Source organism: Medicago sativa, chromosome 7 (genome assembly GCF_051527215.1).
Source record: "Medicago sativa cultivar Bolivia chromosome 7, Bolivia_mono, whole genome shotgun sequence".
NCBI classification, from domain to species: domain Eukaryota; kingdom Viridiplantae; phylum Streptophyta; class Magnoliopsida; order Fabales; family Fabaceae; genus Medicago; species Medicago sativa.
Window position 1 is genome coordinate 9,490,527 of NC_140755.1, and position 18,384 is coordinate 9,508,910.

The following is an 18,384-nucleotide window of genomic DNA, read 5'->3' on the forward strand; positions in this document are numbered from 1 at the left end:
GTTTTAGCCTCTTTAATTTTTTTCCGACTTTTAGTCCTTCAAAAGTTTTTCATTTTTACTTTTGGTCTCTCATTTGAAGTAAACTCGTATATATATAGTATTCATATTTTTGAATAAAATTTTGCAAAAAAAAATATTTTTTGGTCTAGTAGCCTAATTGGTGGAGCTCACAAATTTTAAATGTGGAGAACTGAGGTGTCCGAGGTTCAAACCTCGGCCCTGCATATATTATGAAATGCCCCTATCAACTCAGCTAAGCTCAGGGGGACCACAGAAAAATTTATAATATTATAAGAATCTCAAAAATTGGATTTTTTTAACAAAACATGAATTAAATATAATTTTTTATATTTTTTACGGTTAAAAATTCATATTTAATTTATGTTTTGTTAAAAAATTATAACTTTTTCTGGAAGAGATTTTACAATATTCTACACATTTCTGCACAATTTCATTAAAAGATACATTAATTGACTTAAAAATATAGACCAAAAGTAGAGGTATCAAATAGGCTGGCCCGAACCAGCTCGATGGGCCAATGCATATAATTGAGTTGGGCCAGTCTGACCCGACTGAAGAATGGGTTGTAAAATTTGAACCAGGTCCGACCCTAGCATGGGCCATTGGCCTAGTGGGCCGGCCAGACCAGCATTTCATTTTTTTATGTTATGAAATGTACAACAAAAAACTACTCTTTTTTCACAAACACGCCAAAAGGATCAATAACACAAACAAACAACTCACAAAATAACTGCAACATCAAATATTATCCACACAAAATAGCTAGGACATAAACATTTAACCAACATCAAACTACTCTTTTTTTCTTTACTCAAAAAAAAAAACCAACATCACAAAGTGCAACCATTAGTGATTAACATTCACACAACCTTACATATTGCAACCATAAATAATAAAATATTATGAGTCAGACAATTCAAAATAGATTAACAAAAGAAATTATAATGCATAAGAAGTGAGAATTTGGTTCAAAATGACAATTCAAAATGAATCTAAGAATTCAAATGTTATGAGTCCATTGTGCACTTGGTTCTTCGTAAAGAAATAAACACATACCGAAATTAAAAAAATTAATTAATTTTTTTTTGCATGTATCTTAAATGGGCCTGCCTGAAGCCCGATGGGTCAGCCCGTCCTGACCTGTGTTTTAAATTGGGCCGGGCCAAAAAGGCCCCGTTGCTTTTTGGCCCGACTTTTTGATGTCTGGCCCAGCATAAAAAAAGGCTAATGGACCTGGCCTGTTAACCCGACCTATTTTTTACCGCTCTAACCAAAAGTGATGATTGAAAATTCTATAAGGATTAAAAGAAGAAGAAATTTTTTAGAAGGACTAAAACAAAAATTTAATATATTTATAGGGATAAAAACATATTTAACCCAAAAAAATTTACTATTAAATTTTTTTTATTAGAAAACAAATGAAATCTTTAATATAATAGCATTCCTTAAAATCTTCATAAAATATTGATAACCAGTTTCATATCAGTAAACGATTTTTTTCTAAACAAAGGGCCTAGGAAAGCTTCTAACTATCGCATCGCAGTCCAATTGTACTTCTAGCTTCATGATACCATGTCCTTTTTTGCCAAACACAAACCTTGATAAACACCCCAGTAAGTATTACCAAAGAGAAATGATAATTGTAGAATCATTTTCTAACAACTTTTGTGACAACTTTCTTTCTCATACTCACATTATATTTTTATTTTTCCTCTCTATTGCTTTGGTTTTCGTGTCAATACAAACTTTTCTTTGTAAAAATATGGTTGTCCATGTGGTTGTCAATCAAATTGATGTTCAAATAACATTGCTCATTACCAAATACCAAGGTACTACTTTGCATTTCGCAATGCCAAACGATAACCTTCAAAATTAAGACAATATCCTCTTCCTGGAAAATACTTGGGTAACATTGTGGTTGGTGACATTGGTGACATTGACCAACCACAATGTCACAAGTGTACAAAGAAACAAAAAAAATATTGTTACAGAGAAAGAAGAAAGACACTTGTGACATTGTGGTTGGTCAATGTTACAATGTCACCAACCACAATGTCACCAAAGTGCTACCCCCTACCTTTAGGCAAAAGAAAAAAGTTAGGGGTTGCTCCTAATTTGGCACACAACATTGTGTAGTATTTAGAAGACGCGAAATGAATTTATCTTCTTCCATGCCTTTTCTAGGAGTGGTTTGTCAATCCTTTGAATTGTATCAACGCTTGGGAGATTATCAACGCTTATCCCATATATCGGGTATAATACTACTTGTACTCATCCTCTCTTCAGTAATGTTGTTTAACTTTGCCGTTCAAAAATGAATAAATTATCCTCCACCTTTCAGGTGAGGTTATAAGAATGAAGCATGTTATGCACTTGACGCCAAGGTTTAAAGGGACTCGCAAATAAAGTCTAAATTAGTTAAAATGCTATCAAAACAATGCATTATAATTAATTGATATTCATTTTAGCTTGTTGAAAAAAATTAATTGATATTTATTTATAGTATTTTTTTTGAAGGAATTTATAGTATTTTTTGGAATTTGTTTTGGTTGATACATACGAAAGAATATGAAAAATAGTATTTTTTGGTGCTAGTATAATTTATTTATAGTATGCTAGACTATATATCTATTTATAGTTTGTCAAAAAAAAATTCTATTTATAGTAATTTTTAATATTTGTAAAAATTAAAATGAGCAAAAGTGACACTAATCGTAAAACAGATGGAATCAATTTTATAAATATGTATACTACCTTTTTTAAACAAATTTATAAATTAGTACTATTTGTTAACTGTTCGTATCCTTTCAAAGTGTCCCTTCAACCCTGTAAACTTGGCACCATTCTCCACCGTTTGTCCACTCGGACTCTAGACAACATTTGAGTGACATTGTAGCACATTATTAGCTAATGTCATATGACATTGACACCATAATATCACTCAAGTGCTCTCCTTCAAACTCTATATATAAACCCCATCATATATTTGCATGAGCGAGTACATAAGTCACTTATTTGATCTTATTTTTCCCGTTTGCAATTTTTGTATTATAAACAAATACAAATGACGTAAGAATTTAAACAAATACAAATGACGTAATAATATGGAATCCAACAACCCCTCCCTCTAAACCATTCATGGTTTGGAGAGCTATTCATAGGAAAATGCCAACATATGAGAATTTATCCATGAGAGGGTGCAACCTTTCCATCAATATGTAGCTTGTGCTACAAGAAAGCAGAAACAACTGAGCATTTGTTCCTGAATGTCCCATTGCTATTTAGAATTGGTTTGAAACTTTTGTCGTGCTGATGACGGTGGTTTCAAACTTGTCTCTTCTCTTTGATTGTTTCTTCAATTTTCGGCGAAATCAATATACATGATGAAGAGGTTTGTGTTGGGAGACATGATAGGATTTTCGGTTTTCCAAAATTAATTATAATATTTTATTCAATTAATAATAGAAATACCTTTTAGTGTACTATGTGGTGTGAAATGATTTGTCCACACGGTACTCTATTACTTTTACTCTTTTTGAACGTATTTCGGACGTTATGGACCTAAAACAATTTTTGGGTCATTTTGAGTATACCAAAACCAAACAAAAAAAATTGCAGGGACTAGAACTAAAAAGTTCTACAATTGCAGGGACTAAAACTAAAAAGTTCTACAATTGCAGGGACTATAAACATATTTAAACCTAAATGTCGATATATAAACAAAAAAAATATAGTTTTTCATTGGACACAGATAGAAAATTTTAGCAAATGACTCGATATACCTTTACTTAATATTTGTCACTTTGAGTACATTTGACAAAATTGGAACGATACAAAGATTATTAGTATTTTCTTTCATAAGAATTGTAAGAGCAAAGCCGCAAAAAATATTTCACTTAATATTTTTGTAGATTTAAATAGTTTGACCCATGCTTGATAATTCATTTGCATCCATCCTTAAAGGATTTATTACTATTTAGAATAGATAAGGTAAAATCAAACTGCAATAACAAGAGATAGAGCATATAAACTTCTTTTATTCCTTCTTTATTTATAGATAGAGATATCAACTCCTTTATTTCAAAAAGCGCAAGTACTTAAACAAAGTTACTCTTTTTTTTTTCTTGGAAGATTTACTTAAACATCTTCAACAAATACCAAGTGTGTTTTGCACCTTGTGCATTCAAGGCTTTCTTTTGAACCAAGAACCATCATCATGCAAATCTTACACAATGATATGTATGGAAACAATGGTCTAGACAAAGCTTTAGATTTCATTGCATTTTTTGGGTTTTCAGAGCTCAATCCTGAAGAAGATGATGATGATGATTTCGCTGATAGATCAATGTTTTCAATCACTATTGAATCATTGACACTTCTATTTTGTCACTATTGAATCATCACCATTGTTTTCAACCTATTGCACAAACATTTATAAAGGTTTTGTTTCTACACTTTTATATTTATATGTTTAAAGCTTGAGCTATCTAACACACAATTAAGGTTTTGTTTTTGAAGTCGTCAGTTACGAAACTCCATAGGAATGAAAGTTTTTCACAAAGTGCAAAGTTTGTCGCTTAAGGTAAAGGAAACTCTATAAAAAGTGATTAGAATAATTTTTATTTAATTATAATGATCTTGATAATGGGTTGCGGTTAAGGGTTTAGTGATTTTGGGGTATATCAGAAGGTCTTTCTCTGATCTTCATGTCATTTACATAATTGGATCATTCTATTGGATTCAACCGTGGAAACTGGTCATATATCTAGCCAATACTTAGAAACTGATCATGTGTAACTAATGTTATATATTGATGCCTTGACATATGTTTTGTTAGTTTTGTTAGCTCTTCAAATCTATTTTGTCAAATTTTCTTTCATAGTAATGTATTGCATAGGTATAAAACCAAGATAGAAAAACATAAAAATTAACATTTCACCTTCTCCTCCCTCACTCCCATCCTCGGCTTCCCAAACCCTCATTACCTACATCACAAATTTTCAATCTAAACGCTAGAAATCGCACATGCAATAATTGAGATGCTTAGCCTAATAATCTAGGAAAACTAGAAGAAGTTGAAGAAGATGGAAGAATAAGGATTATGGTTAGGATTTCAAGTTGATGAAGTGAGATGGAAGGAGAAAGATCAAGTTTTAGATTCACGAAGAGAAAGACATTGGAGCATAACAATCACCAACATTCCTCACATAAACAAGGTGAGTTCCACCTCCCCCATTCCTCATGCATTAAAAGTTTGATAATTTATGATTTTTGAGTAATTAGGGTTAATGCATGATTTTGAAAGTATCAAGAAGCATATATAGAATTTTAGGAAGTTAATGTTTGTTGCATTTTATGAATTGTGAAATTTTTATAATTGAACATAAATCCATACAATCATGGCTTATTTATATGCTTGTTGGATGTTTGAACAGGTTAGGGGTCCCCAAGATTAATTATTTTAAGAACTTTCATTTTTGCAAATTTGTGTGTGCACCTTTCTCTACTTATGAATATATTTTGTTGCATGTTTGTATTTCTTGCACGTTTTAGGGTTAGGCCTATATATTAAGAAGTGATACGTGATTATGTAGGATAAAATAAACCAAAAACCCTTCTAAGAGTAGGGTTAAGTAGATGTATGTGTAGGCGTTCGTAGACTTATAGAGGTACTAGTACCCTCAAACTAGTCAAGACTGTTATGGTTAAATTATAGAGAACTAGTAATGAGTTAATTCTAGGTCAAATACCACTTTTGATATTTTTAGTTTGACATAATTCTCAATTTAGTCCTTTAAGTTTTGAAAGTTTGAATTAGGTTCTATTAGTTTAACGGCTACATCAGCATCAATTAATTATTAACTGACAACAGAGGTAACGGTGAAATAGTTTATCACCTAAAATGACCTATTTGAAACTTAAATGACTAACTTGGAAATTTTGTCAAACTAAAAGGATCTATTTAAAACTTTCAAAACTTGTAGGACTAACTTGAGAATTCTGTCAAACTGAAAAGACCAAACGTGATATTTAGCTTAATTCTATTACAAGATAAATGATCAACATCTAGGTAGTGCATTAGTGTTTTTTTAACTAAGTAAGTAACTGCGGAATATGTACTTAAGCATAGGAATGGGAAAGTTTGTTATTTTATTAAATTGTGAAATGATATCCAGCTAGATAAGATAATGATTAAAAGTATTGGTCATGAATTATATGTGACTAGGGTGCATCAAATACGTAATGCTGGGAAGAATAATAAGCTAGATAATCCCCCGATCTCATAGAAAATTCTTTGGTGTCAGTTACAATGGAGACAAACAAACAATGTGCCATTTTCGAACTTTTATTTATGCATACTTCATTCTTTCAAAGGAAAAAAACTCTGCATACTTAACTGAAAGTACATAGCACTCATGATTAGCCACGTCCATGTAATTTGGCACACACATAGATAAGTTGTGCTCATGATATTTAGTTAAGTAAGATTAATGTATTTTTTTCCTTTTGTAAAAGACATAATGTATTTCTATTACAACCACATTGACTTAAGTTGTTTTCCTTATTTGCAGGTTGTCCCTATAAATTTGGAGACTCGATTCTAATAAAAAAAAAGAGTCTCTAATAAAATAAAAACCAAATTATGCGAAAAAGAAACGATTGCTATGATTCTCTGAAATAACTTTTTAAATTGACTGATTAAGTGATTATACAAATTGAATGATTTGATAGCATCAAATTCTTGTCGAAAAAGAACTAGAGTCTAGAGGATAGATGGAGGTTGGATTGGTGGTGGTTACCGGTGTGCGTGACGATGTGCGGATGAGAGATGGAGGGCGGGAGGGAACACGATAGAGGTTGAGAAGACGAAAGAAGTAGTGTTGCTGTTGGAAGAAAGAAGAAACAAAAACATGTATTCTTCATTTGAGGGACGGGGGTGAGGGATGGGTATTGACTATAAATTATTTTTTAAGGCCCAACTCTATTGAGTTGTTTGTACCCCCTTAAGAACCGGCCTATTTATTTGTAAAATCTTTTATCACAAAACTATTGGTTTAAAACTCCAGTCAATACACAATGATTCTAATCGTCATTTTTAGAAAAGACTTAAAGGAAAATATTTCACTAATTTTAATTTAAAGGACGACTATGATTGTTTTATTCATAAGTAAGAAAATGGTCTTCCCCGTTAGAAATATGGATGTTACATTGTGCCTAAAACACATTCAATGACAATTGAACCATGTTTAGATTAGAAACATCAGTTTTCGTTATATCAAAATCAGACGATTCACATTTAAATTTGGTATTTTGAATTATTAAAAAAATTAAATCTGATCAAGATCAAATAGTCACCGATGTCACGATTGCGTGGATGCCTATTTCTCATGACTGTAGGAAATCCAATACCGCATCGTTGATGGATGTCATGTAAATTTGTATTAGAAAAACACGAAAAAATTATAACATACATATATAATTATATGCTTAAAAGTAACATATAATTATTTTTTCAATTGAATTGTGACAAAATTATACACTTAGGGTATGTTTGGATTGAGCTTATTTTGAGCTTATGAAAAAGAGCTTATGCAAATAAATAAGTTTTTAGGTTAATTCATAAGATCTTACTAATGAAAATTGTATATTCATAAGTTGTTTTTTTCGTAAACTACCTTAACAAGTTTATAAATAATACATTAATGCTTATTTATTTGCATAAGCTGCTTTGCATAAACTCTAAAATAAGCCAATCCAAACAGACCCTTAGTATAGTAACATTTTTTTTTACTAAACTATGGTATTTGTTCATTCAAATTGGTAGATTATGCAAAAAAACAACACAAATTATGATTCGCTAAAACTGAAAATGACGAATATGCTAATAAACTCACAACATCCAACCTAATAGCATAAAGCTACAAAATTTCTACAAAAGTGACAAAGTTAAAGTGACCAGAATACACATGTCTTTAGATTTGTAGCACTGATGTACAAATCATCATTAGTTGAATTTGTAATGTGTCAACATTGATTCGTCAATCTGAACTAAACAAAAACCACAACAGGACGGGGAAACCAAACTACATTGCACAAGACGGAAAAATCAAACTGTGCCGCACTCAAATCACAAGATTATAAAATACTCAATCCGTTTCAATATACATGTCGCAGTCAACCACTGCACATATGCCAATACACAACTTTGACTATTAATATATTTAATTTATATATAGTAAAAAATTAGAAAAATTTGATATTTAGAAAATATTCATCGAGACAAATCAAACAACATCTTCCATGGTAACATTTGTATTTATATGCTAGTTAAAAATTAGCGTCAAAGTATGCTATGTGAATAATGCACATTGTAAAATTGCGACATGTTTTTTGAAACGGAGGAAATATATTTTATGTGAATAACACTTATTTATATAAATGGGAGAAAAATTATGCATATGGGTGAGTCCGAGCAAAAAATATTATCCAAAACGATCTTGTGGATGAAGAACAAAAGAGGTTAGAGAAAATTTGAAGTTTCTCTCACTAATTTATAGTAAACATGTATTTTCTTGAAGAACAAAAGAGGTTAGAGAAAAATTGAAGTTTCTCTCACTAATTTATAGTAAACATGTATTTTCTTTTATCGCACACAATTTCTTTTGTAGACATAATCGCACTCACAATTAAAATTAATGCACTTCGCTCTTAGAGGATATATACACATTCGTTTTGGACAATCAGCTGGAGTATTGCAGGGGATAGGAGCTGCAACGTCAAATAAAAACAAATCAATGATATAAAAGGTGATCAAATATATATTGAGTATCAACATCTTAAAGAAGAAAATTTAAAAATATTGAGAAAAATAACTTACTGCAGTTGATTATAACAAGAAATAGTGAAAGAAATATGATTAGAGCATAGACAAACATGTAAATTTGAGCCATATTTTTCTTCCTTCAACCTTAATAAATTGAAAATTGTTTAAGGTAAAATTAATATGGTTAGCTAATTTCATTTAAATAGTTTTTAAAATTTTGGAGTTGCAAGAAACTATTAAAAATATTACCTTATTGTTTAATGCCTCTAAGTGCATCAATGTGTCAAATATATCTCTTTAGCTCACTTAATTGATCATTTAACTTTAGTAAAGACCACACATTAAAATCTCGAAGATCGTCGAAGTTCATTCATTTTTTTTATTAAAACTTCATCGTATTTTTTTTTTTCCTTTTGTTTTAGCCTTTCATGATATATAAGGGAAAATTTTGAAAGAGAAGTGATAGCGATGAATAAATTGAAAAAAATGTTTCTACTAATTTTATAATAAAAAATAAAGATTTAGTTGCAATTTTAGTCCTCCTATTTTCACAATTTTGTGAATTTGATCATCCTTTCTTAAAATCCGACAATTTTGGCGCCATCTTCATATTTTTGAACTAAAAAGTTAGTGATGTGATGGTTTAAATGACGTGATATATGATTTGATATGAAAAGATCAACATCAATGACATTACAAGAAAATTTTCTAAAAAAAACTTCATTTAAAACACGTCATATCACTATTTTAGACCAATTATTTAATGGATCAATCAATGCTATCAAATTTTAAAATAGGGAGACCGATTCTGCAAAATAGTAAAAATAAGTGGACTAAAACTTGCCAAAATTATATGGTTAGCTAACTTCATTTAAATAGTTTCTCAGTTGCACAAAAAAAAAATTATTTATAAGAGTTTGGACAAAAAGTTCGGAGTTGCAAGAAACTACTAAAAATATTGAGTTGTTGTTAAATGTCTCTAGGTACATCAATATGTTGAATGATCTCTTTAAGTTATTGAATGGATGACTTAACTTTAATGAAGATCATACATAAATTTTTTGATGATCATCAAATTCTATTGTTTTTTTTATTCTAGTTTCATTTGTATCTTTTTTTTTTTTTTAATTCTTCTTTTAGCCTTTCACGATATATAAGGAAAAAAAAATTCCAAAGAGAAGTAATAACGATGAATGATAAAAAATAAATTAGATGTAGAAATAATTCAACGAAGAAGTGACAACACATTTATTTATCAATTAAAACTATTATATGATAGTCTATAAGACCTAGTTGAATTGGAAATGTTAATATTGATAAGTTGAACTTATTCACATATGTTTGAATTTGAGACCTCCAGTTGCATGTGTTAGTTTTATGTGTTGTTTGCCATTTCGTCTCAAACCTAAAAAATTATACTCCCTCCGACCCTATATGTAAGCACCCTTTGCCTCTAATAAAAGGGTGCTTATATATAGGAACGGAGGGAGTACCATCTAAAAAAATCCCTCTAGGTACATTTATAAGCACATTTTTTCAGATTCATTAAATAGCTAATGTATCTAATAAATTGTATTCTAAGATAGCATTGATGTAATAGTGGTGGCATCAAGAGTGCAGTTTTGATGTATTTTTTGATTGGGCAAAATACCCCTTGTATTTTATCCTTTACTTAGGTGGAATACTCCTTGTACTTGGTTCCATGTTTCAATATCTCCATCGTAAACAAAAGCCTTGCAAAAAATATAAAGTACACATGTCACTCTTATTTTCTAATTAGCAATTAATTACATCTCCATCTTATAAAAATGCTTAAAATTAATCAACTCAATTTTACCCGATTTCATTGATATTACCACGTGTTAAATCTTTCAAAGATGGTCAAAATTCTGATTTCACTTAAATGCGATTTTAACGTCGATTAACACTAAATTCATACCTAAAAACGTAAAATCAGACGATTTGACGAGGCAACACCCAATTTTGACAACACTTGACGTTTTCTTATAGGTAGGGTTGGCGAGTCCAATTGTTGGGGAACACACTAATGATACTGAGCCTGGCCGGTGAGAGATCTCTCGTTTGTTGGGAGGTAAAATGTTAACTTTATGTACTTTTTCGTGTCACCAAAGTGGATTTTCTTGTATGTGGAGCGAGAACATATAAACAATTCCTTATATAGTGTTTAGAGTAGTGGTGCCGGTGTGTCAAAGTTGTATCATATCAGGATTGCATTAAGAGTGGCCTTTTGAAGAATTAAGTTGAAACATAGTTACCATGCACCATATAAGTGAGTCATACTTGAATTCGTATAAATGGATCAAATGTGCAAATGAATAAGGAGGTTGGGTGGCTCAACTTTTGAGTTAACGGTTAAGGAGTTTAAAGGTCCAAAGTTCAAGTCCTGGCAAAGAGAAAATAACACTAACATACCAATTAGCCACTTGATAACAACCCTTAGATGTTTACCATGCTTTAAATGTTTATGCATGCTACTACTTTCCTCATATGTTAAATTAGTATGAATACCTATGCCAAACACGAATTAGAATTTTGTCATATTTAAAATATTTATGTAGGCTTAAACGCACTATTCACGTTTGCAAAAGTAGCGATTTTGACCCCCTTTTAAAAAAATTGCAAAAGTGACCCCATGTTTATGGAAATATGCTCTTTTGACCCTCTAACATAAGGGAAATATGCTTTTTGGCCCCTTATCTTTACAATTGCGATTATGGCCCCTTTTTTGGGACACGTGGCGTCTTCTTAGCAATTTTGGGACGAAAGGGGCCAAAATTGCTATTTTTTTAATTAGGGGGCCAAAATCGCAACTTTCTAAAAGTTAAGGGATCAAAAATGCAGTTAAGCCTATTATGTACGAAGCATGGATTAGATATGGATACACGTGGTTTCTTTCTGTCCAATGAGTCTATCCATATAAGTGTTGAATCCCTAATAAGATCCAACAATGATAACATATCTCAGTTTTACTGTTGGGAAGCATAATTGATTCCTGGTGGTAGGATGTTGAGAGTCTCATACTTGAAGAAGAGATGTTAATGTTTCAAGTGTGGGTTAAAGTTCCACATTGAATACAAAAATAAATGTCGAGCAACATATAAGTAACCTAATGCCTTAAGGTTTGGTGAAGATGTGGTGTCAAACTCACTTATGTTGATTTTTCTTAGTTTAATATGATCATCAAACTTAACGTAGGATCCTGCGAAAATCTCAACGTTATGATGAATTTTTTTTATTTTTTTTAGTTTTTGGATGTAACTTGTTTAGTTTTTTTTTTATCTTAAAATTTAGTTTTTTGAGGTCACTCTTTTTCATGTCAATCTTTTCCTTCAACATATTATTTCAAATTCTTTCAGGTCTTTGGTTGCAAGTAACAATGAAAATTTACAGACGTGTTATTATTAGCTGACAAAATAGAAACAAAAAAAAAAAATATAAGTGGTTTGAAGTCAATTATTACAAAAACCCTTGCGTATATTCATATGACACGAAGTGGTTTACTAAATCAATGTTTAAAACGAATAATTAATCTGAAATCGATTTAAACATGCGATTCGAAGATTTTTTAATTTCAAACCATCTTAAACTGTATCATCATATATATATAGACACACTTAGGCGGAACCTCTTAACCAAGTTCAGAACTGGCTTAAAAAACCTTTTATAATCGACTTCAAATCTTGTTTCTGCACTTAATGCAGCTTGTCATTGCCTATGAGCTTTACCCAAGAAAGTCAAATAATTAACAAGCAATGGTAAACTCTAAAATATGAAACTTTACGTGTTCAATTAGACATGGAAAGTACTTATTATTTTTGTTTCAATTTGAATAGGATAAATAGAGAGTGAGGCACAAAAAAGTACTTAGGCCCTTATTGTACGCTCATATATGTTAGTTAATAGCACTCGTGGCACATTCTAAGAGTAGTGGACCCAGAGGCGGAACTGGGGGGTGGCAACCGCCACCCCATCTTTTATGGGAAATTACTATTATACCCTTCAGTAATATGAATATTTTCAATTCTACTTCATTTCCTCTTTCCCTTTCTCTTTCATCAGAAACGCGATTTCTTTTTCTTCTCCCATAGACCCAGACCAGACCACCGCACCGCTCTCCATCTACCACACCACCACCGCCGCGACCACTCATCTCCTTATTCATCCATCACTGCCGCATCCTCCTCCATTTTCTGTGTTGATTCTTCAGTTTAGGAAGCTATCTCTATCTCTCTCCACAAACCCTAATTGTTGTAAATTGTAAGGTAATATGAAATTGAATGTAATTTCCTTCAAATCTGATTCTTCTTTGATGATTACATGTTCTTTAGTTAATTGTATGAGTTTTCCATCTGTTGTTGTTAAACCTAGATTATTACATGTCTTGTTTGCTGTATGGAGATGTCTGGTATTCTTTGTTTTAGAGTTTAAACCTTTGACACTTAACAGACTAAATGCTTTGTAAGCTGCTGGTGAAGGAAAATGTTTGAATGATTCATTGTAGTGAGATTGTGTTGTGCGCCTAGAAGAAATAGAAGTACAGAACTTTACCTAATTTTTGATGTAATTAGATGTGCTAGGCTACTGTGACACTCTGATAATATTTTGTTAATAATTAGTGTTGTTTTGTTTCTATCTTTACTTGATCATTAAAAATTGAAAGAAATAGAAGTATAGAACTTTACCTAATTTTTGTTTTGTTTCCTGTCTACAATATAAGTCCTGTTTTTCATAATGAATTATTTAATTGCCTTAGCATAAAAGGAAATCTAGGAGTTACAGAAGCAACAAGAGAAAAAATAAATTGGAAAGTGATTAAGGGGCCTCAAGCTCAATTCAACAAGTACTTCAACAACTTTCTAGTTGAATGTGATGGTAATCTATTGGCAGTATTCGAGAGTTCTCTTATTAAGCTGTTAAGAAGTTGTGAAACGATTTAATTAGTTACATTTTTTAAAGTCACTTGGAAAGCGTAAAGTGTATCTTTAGATATGTAATGAACGACTTTATATATTATGTATTTTAAATTTTGAATGATTGGTTTTTGGTTTATTACAACTTAAATGTGTTGTATGCGATATAATTTATATATTTTAGTTTATTTTGTTGGCGGGATGGCGGCCACCCCAAACATTTTTGTCTGGCTCCGCCACTCAGGACCTTCTTATGGGTGCCTACTCTTTCAACATGTCATTTATGAAATTTAACACTATCGATTTTTTTTTTTTCAACGTATGAACAATTTACTTGCTTTGTTTTCAATCGCTGATTGCACGACCCATAACTGTTTAAACTAGACAACATCCATGCATTATATGCAATGGTCTATATTCATGATGGTGAAGTCATCACTAATATATTGATTTAGCTATAGACCATCCGCTAGCCTTACTCGATGTCATTCACTTTGCTGATATGAACAGATGGGACTGGGTTGTTTTCGAGTCTGACTCCGCTACTCTAGTGCAAGCTCTATCGTCTCTGGGCCATGGTGATTCAAAATTTTATTCTATTGTTTCCAATATTATTTATCAGTTATCTTTACATTCCAACTTCAAGGTGAAGTTGGTTAGGAGACAAGCGAACATGATTGCTCATACTTTAGCTAGGGCGGCCTGTTCTTGGGCTAGTCACCATATTTTTGATTTTTATCCTTCTTGTATTGAACATTGGTTGATTAATGATAAATAACTTTGCTTTGGTAAAAAAAGCTATAGACCATGCGCTATTACTACATCATGTGTTTTGAGTTTTCTTAGGGTTTGGTTGTTTGATCATTTGAGGTGGTGGCAGAGCCAAAAATTTCAAGTAGTGGGGATGCACACATGTTCTAAAATCATGTACATATTTCCTCCGTCTTAAAATGTAAGTAAAAAAACTCATTTTCTTTGTTCTATAATGTAAGCAAAAAAGACAAACTTTCATCATATTTAATCTTGTTTTTAATTTTTTTTATATATTTTTCAAGAAAAACATTTGCTTGTTCTCACTAAATTAAATCCAAATTACATTCACTTTTCTCTCACTTCCATTTTCTCCATAACCAATAGCTAATGAAAATTGTTTTTATATCTTTCCATGAAACTTATTACAAAGAAAATACAAAAAACTATATATGTTTAGTTTTCTTAATAAGTATGATTTGAGTTTTTTTGGTTACAATTTAGGACGGAGGGAGTACATCATAATTATTACGATATTTTATATTTTAAAATGATTGATGATCATTAACATTTAAAATATCTCTCTCTATAAATGACTAAATATGTGCGTTTGAATTTTTTTCTCCCATCTCCAAATACTATTAATTTATATTGGAAAATAAATAATTAATATTAAAACATATATACATAAAGACAATTAGTAATAATCATATATACATTATACTTATAAGAGTCTATGCTGTAGGCCTCTGTCGGTGGCTTGGCTTGTTCCCACCTCTAAGAGGTAGTAACTTAATTATTTTTTCTAAGACAAAGTCGGGGTTATGGAATGATGTCTAAATTTAATGAAGTAAAGATCTTCGCTATGAAAGAAAACACGTTGATTAAAAGCTATACGAAATGTTCCACTAGATTTGTTATACGTCTGTCGTGTTATAGTGACTCGTGAGCAATTTTCAACTTGTAAGCCCGCTAGTTCATTTATTAACTATGGACTTTTTTCGTTCTAAACCACATGCATGTTGATTACTTTTTTTTGAAAGGACATGCATGTTGATTACTAGGGTACAATAAGAAATGAGTCATGCTAACAAGTGTTTTGAGGAGACAATATGTTTTGAGTGCCCTCATTGCAAATACATTCAATTTTAGTACTCCATTCGGTCTTATTTATAAGAGACATTTGAGTCAACAAAAGTGGATGTATCTGGACCAATTTTTTAACTAGATACATTAACTTTTGTTGACCAAAATTTCTCTTATAAATAGGACCGGAGGGAGTATAATTTACTTTATTTAGTCACATTTATAAAAAAAAAATTGTTTTTCTCAGATTAATTGAATAGTTGATGTATTTGAACTAGTCCGCATACAACAATTATTTAATGAATGTGGAAAAACACATTTACTTTTTTTTTTTTCTTGAAGAGGCTAAAATGAATTTGTATTACCACATCAAAAAGGTCTTCCTAGCACAAGTTGTGCTAAGGAAGATACACCAAAATCCAAAGAGTGTCAGAACTACAATTACAAGGCAAAGCCAAACCGCACAAGCGGAAAAAACACAAGAAAGAAAGTAACAATTAACCAATGCCTAGAATGGTGAACGGATTTAGCCATCAACCATGGTAATTGAAGGGAAGATTGACGTATTTCCCCTTCAACCACATGAAAGTTGTCGACTTAATCTTGTCAACCACCTGTTAAATTGAACATTTTTTCTCATTGAAAACCGTGTGATTTTTTTCTTTCCAAATTTCCCACACTGCCTGCAAACCAAATAGCACATTTACTTATCAATGTGATCGGAGGAAGTATGTTGCATACTTGGATGTCATTCTATCTCAATTATTATTATTATTATTTTTAAAAGTCAGGATGATGGAACGATATCCGAGTTCAATATAGTAAACGTCTCAAATAAAACTTTCAAAAACATTTATATTCCGTCTCTTCAAGGACATTGGTGAAGCTTGAACTCAGGATCTGAAAGACTGCCTTTTTACCACTAGACTAAATCTTTTGGAGTTATTAAAGATCTTCACATCAATAAAATGGGCGGGCACGAGCGGTCTCGTGTCCGAGCCAATTGGTCTAGCAACTACTTTGATTATCAGATTAGTATTCGCCGCCTATTAAAAAAAAGGATGTTATGCATTATAAAAAAATTGACTTGTTATAATAAACCATTAATTTAATTCTTTAACTATTATCCTCTCTTCAATTTGGTACATAGGATATATATATATATATATATATATATATATATATATATATATATATATATATATATATATATATATATATATATATATATATATATATATATATATATAGAGGACATATACTATGAGAATGACATTCTTATATGAGAATGATAAGAATGAATCTCAACCATTAAATCAAAATGGATGGAGTATATTTCTCTCTCTCTCTCTCTCTATATATATATATATATATATATATATATATATATATATATATAGAGAGAGAGAGAGAGAGAGAGAGAGAGAGAAATATACTAAGTAGTCCATGAATTATTATAAATTAATTTATCAAGTTAGTCCCTCAATTCGATTAAAAATAGGAGAGAGAATGATGACTCACCGGTTATCTTGATAGATTGATAATAGTTTAAGGACTACTACTAATTAGTACTTCATCCGTTGCTCTTTAGGAATTGGTTAAAGTACTAATATAAGTAAGTTTGCATCAAAAAGTGGTGTAATTATTGTTAAGATCAAAAAAGTAAAACTTGTATTTCGAAGACTAAGTTTTTATTAATGGAATCCTTAACCATTGCCCTTAGGGCACTGGTTAGCAAGACCCTAAGTTTTTTTTGAATAATTTCACACATATTAAGAAAAAATGATAGTAATGTAGGTAATGTGTATAATTTGTATGCGAATTTTACTAGATTATTGTCCTTTGTTTATATGTGTTTATCATTTGACTTTTCATATTTCAATGCAAGTTAATAGTATTAATTAGATGTATTTTTAGGGAAAAAAAATCATAAATACACCTAGTAATTGTATATGGGTTTATATTTAGGAAAACGACTTTTTATCAAAGGAGACTTATAATTAGGAACGGATGAAGTATATGATTTTTCTATAATGTGTAAACTCGCACATGTTAAGAAATTTAAAATAGTAAGTTTGCATTGGAGTTTATGCATTAATTTATAGTAGTAAATATATAATTTTTAAATAAATAATTGTTTGTTTCAATAAAAAATTAATATTTTCAATTGCTTTAATATATGGAATATTACATATGTTAGACAAACCCATGAGTATATTTATATAGTTCGAAGATCAATTAGAAAGAGGGTCATATTTCAGAGAACAAATTGATGGAGAATTTTTTATTTTTTTTAAAAGCAAAAGTTATTATGTATTTGTTTATCAAAATGAAATTCAATCATTAAGAATCAGTACTAAAAAAATAGTTTTATAGAAAGGCTACTTCGAACAACTACTCATTCGAAACATATTTTAATTTTATGCAAAATGCTAACAAGTGAGTGTCCTTAGGGCATTGTTAAGCTTTCAAAAGTATTATTTTTTACATGGAAAATTATGTAGTTATGACTTTTTTACATGTGTTTGACTTGTATTTTTAAAACAAAATTTCTTTTCGTGTGTTCCATAAACAATGCCCTAGGGCGCTTGTTAGCAAAACCCTGATTTTATTTACAAAGTTATAAAAAAATTAAACATGTTTATTTTATAGGTCATACTAACTTGGGCTCCTAGGGACATGTTAAAGTTTATATAAAGGGCAAATATTTATTGAGAAATATTAAATTTCAATCTTGTAAGAAATAAATTAGGACAATTTACTATGCATAAT

At 30.7% G+C, this 18,384-nt stretch overlaps 2 long non-coding RNA genes across 2 annotated transcripts; one reads left to right on the plus strand and one right to left on the minus strand.

The window, feature by feature from the left end:
- Positions 1-8,611: 8,611 nt before the first annotated feature.
- On the minus strand, positions 8,612-9,235 carry LOC146904073 (uncharacterized). Its single transcript, XR_015020560.1, has 3 exons — positions 9,095-9,235; positions 8,900-8,989; positions 8,612-8,790 (listed from the first exon to the last, which is right to left on the minus strand). It is a non-coding gene; the product is annotated as an uncharacterized LOC146904073 (long non-coding RNA).
- Positions 9,236-12,810: 3,575 nt separating this feature from the next.
- Positions 12,811-13,994, plus strand: LOC146904074 (uncharacterized). The gene is made up of 2 exons (XR_015019587.1): positions 12,811-13,128; positions 13,620-13,994. It is a non-coding gene; the product is annotated as an uncharacterized LOC146904074 (long non-coding RNA).
- The last annotated feature ends 4,390 nt before the right edge of the window (positions 13,995-18,384 follow it).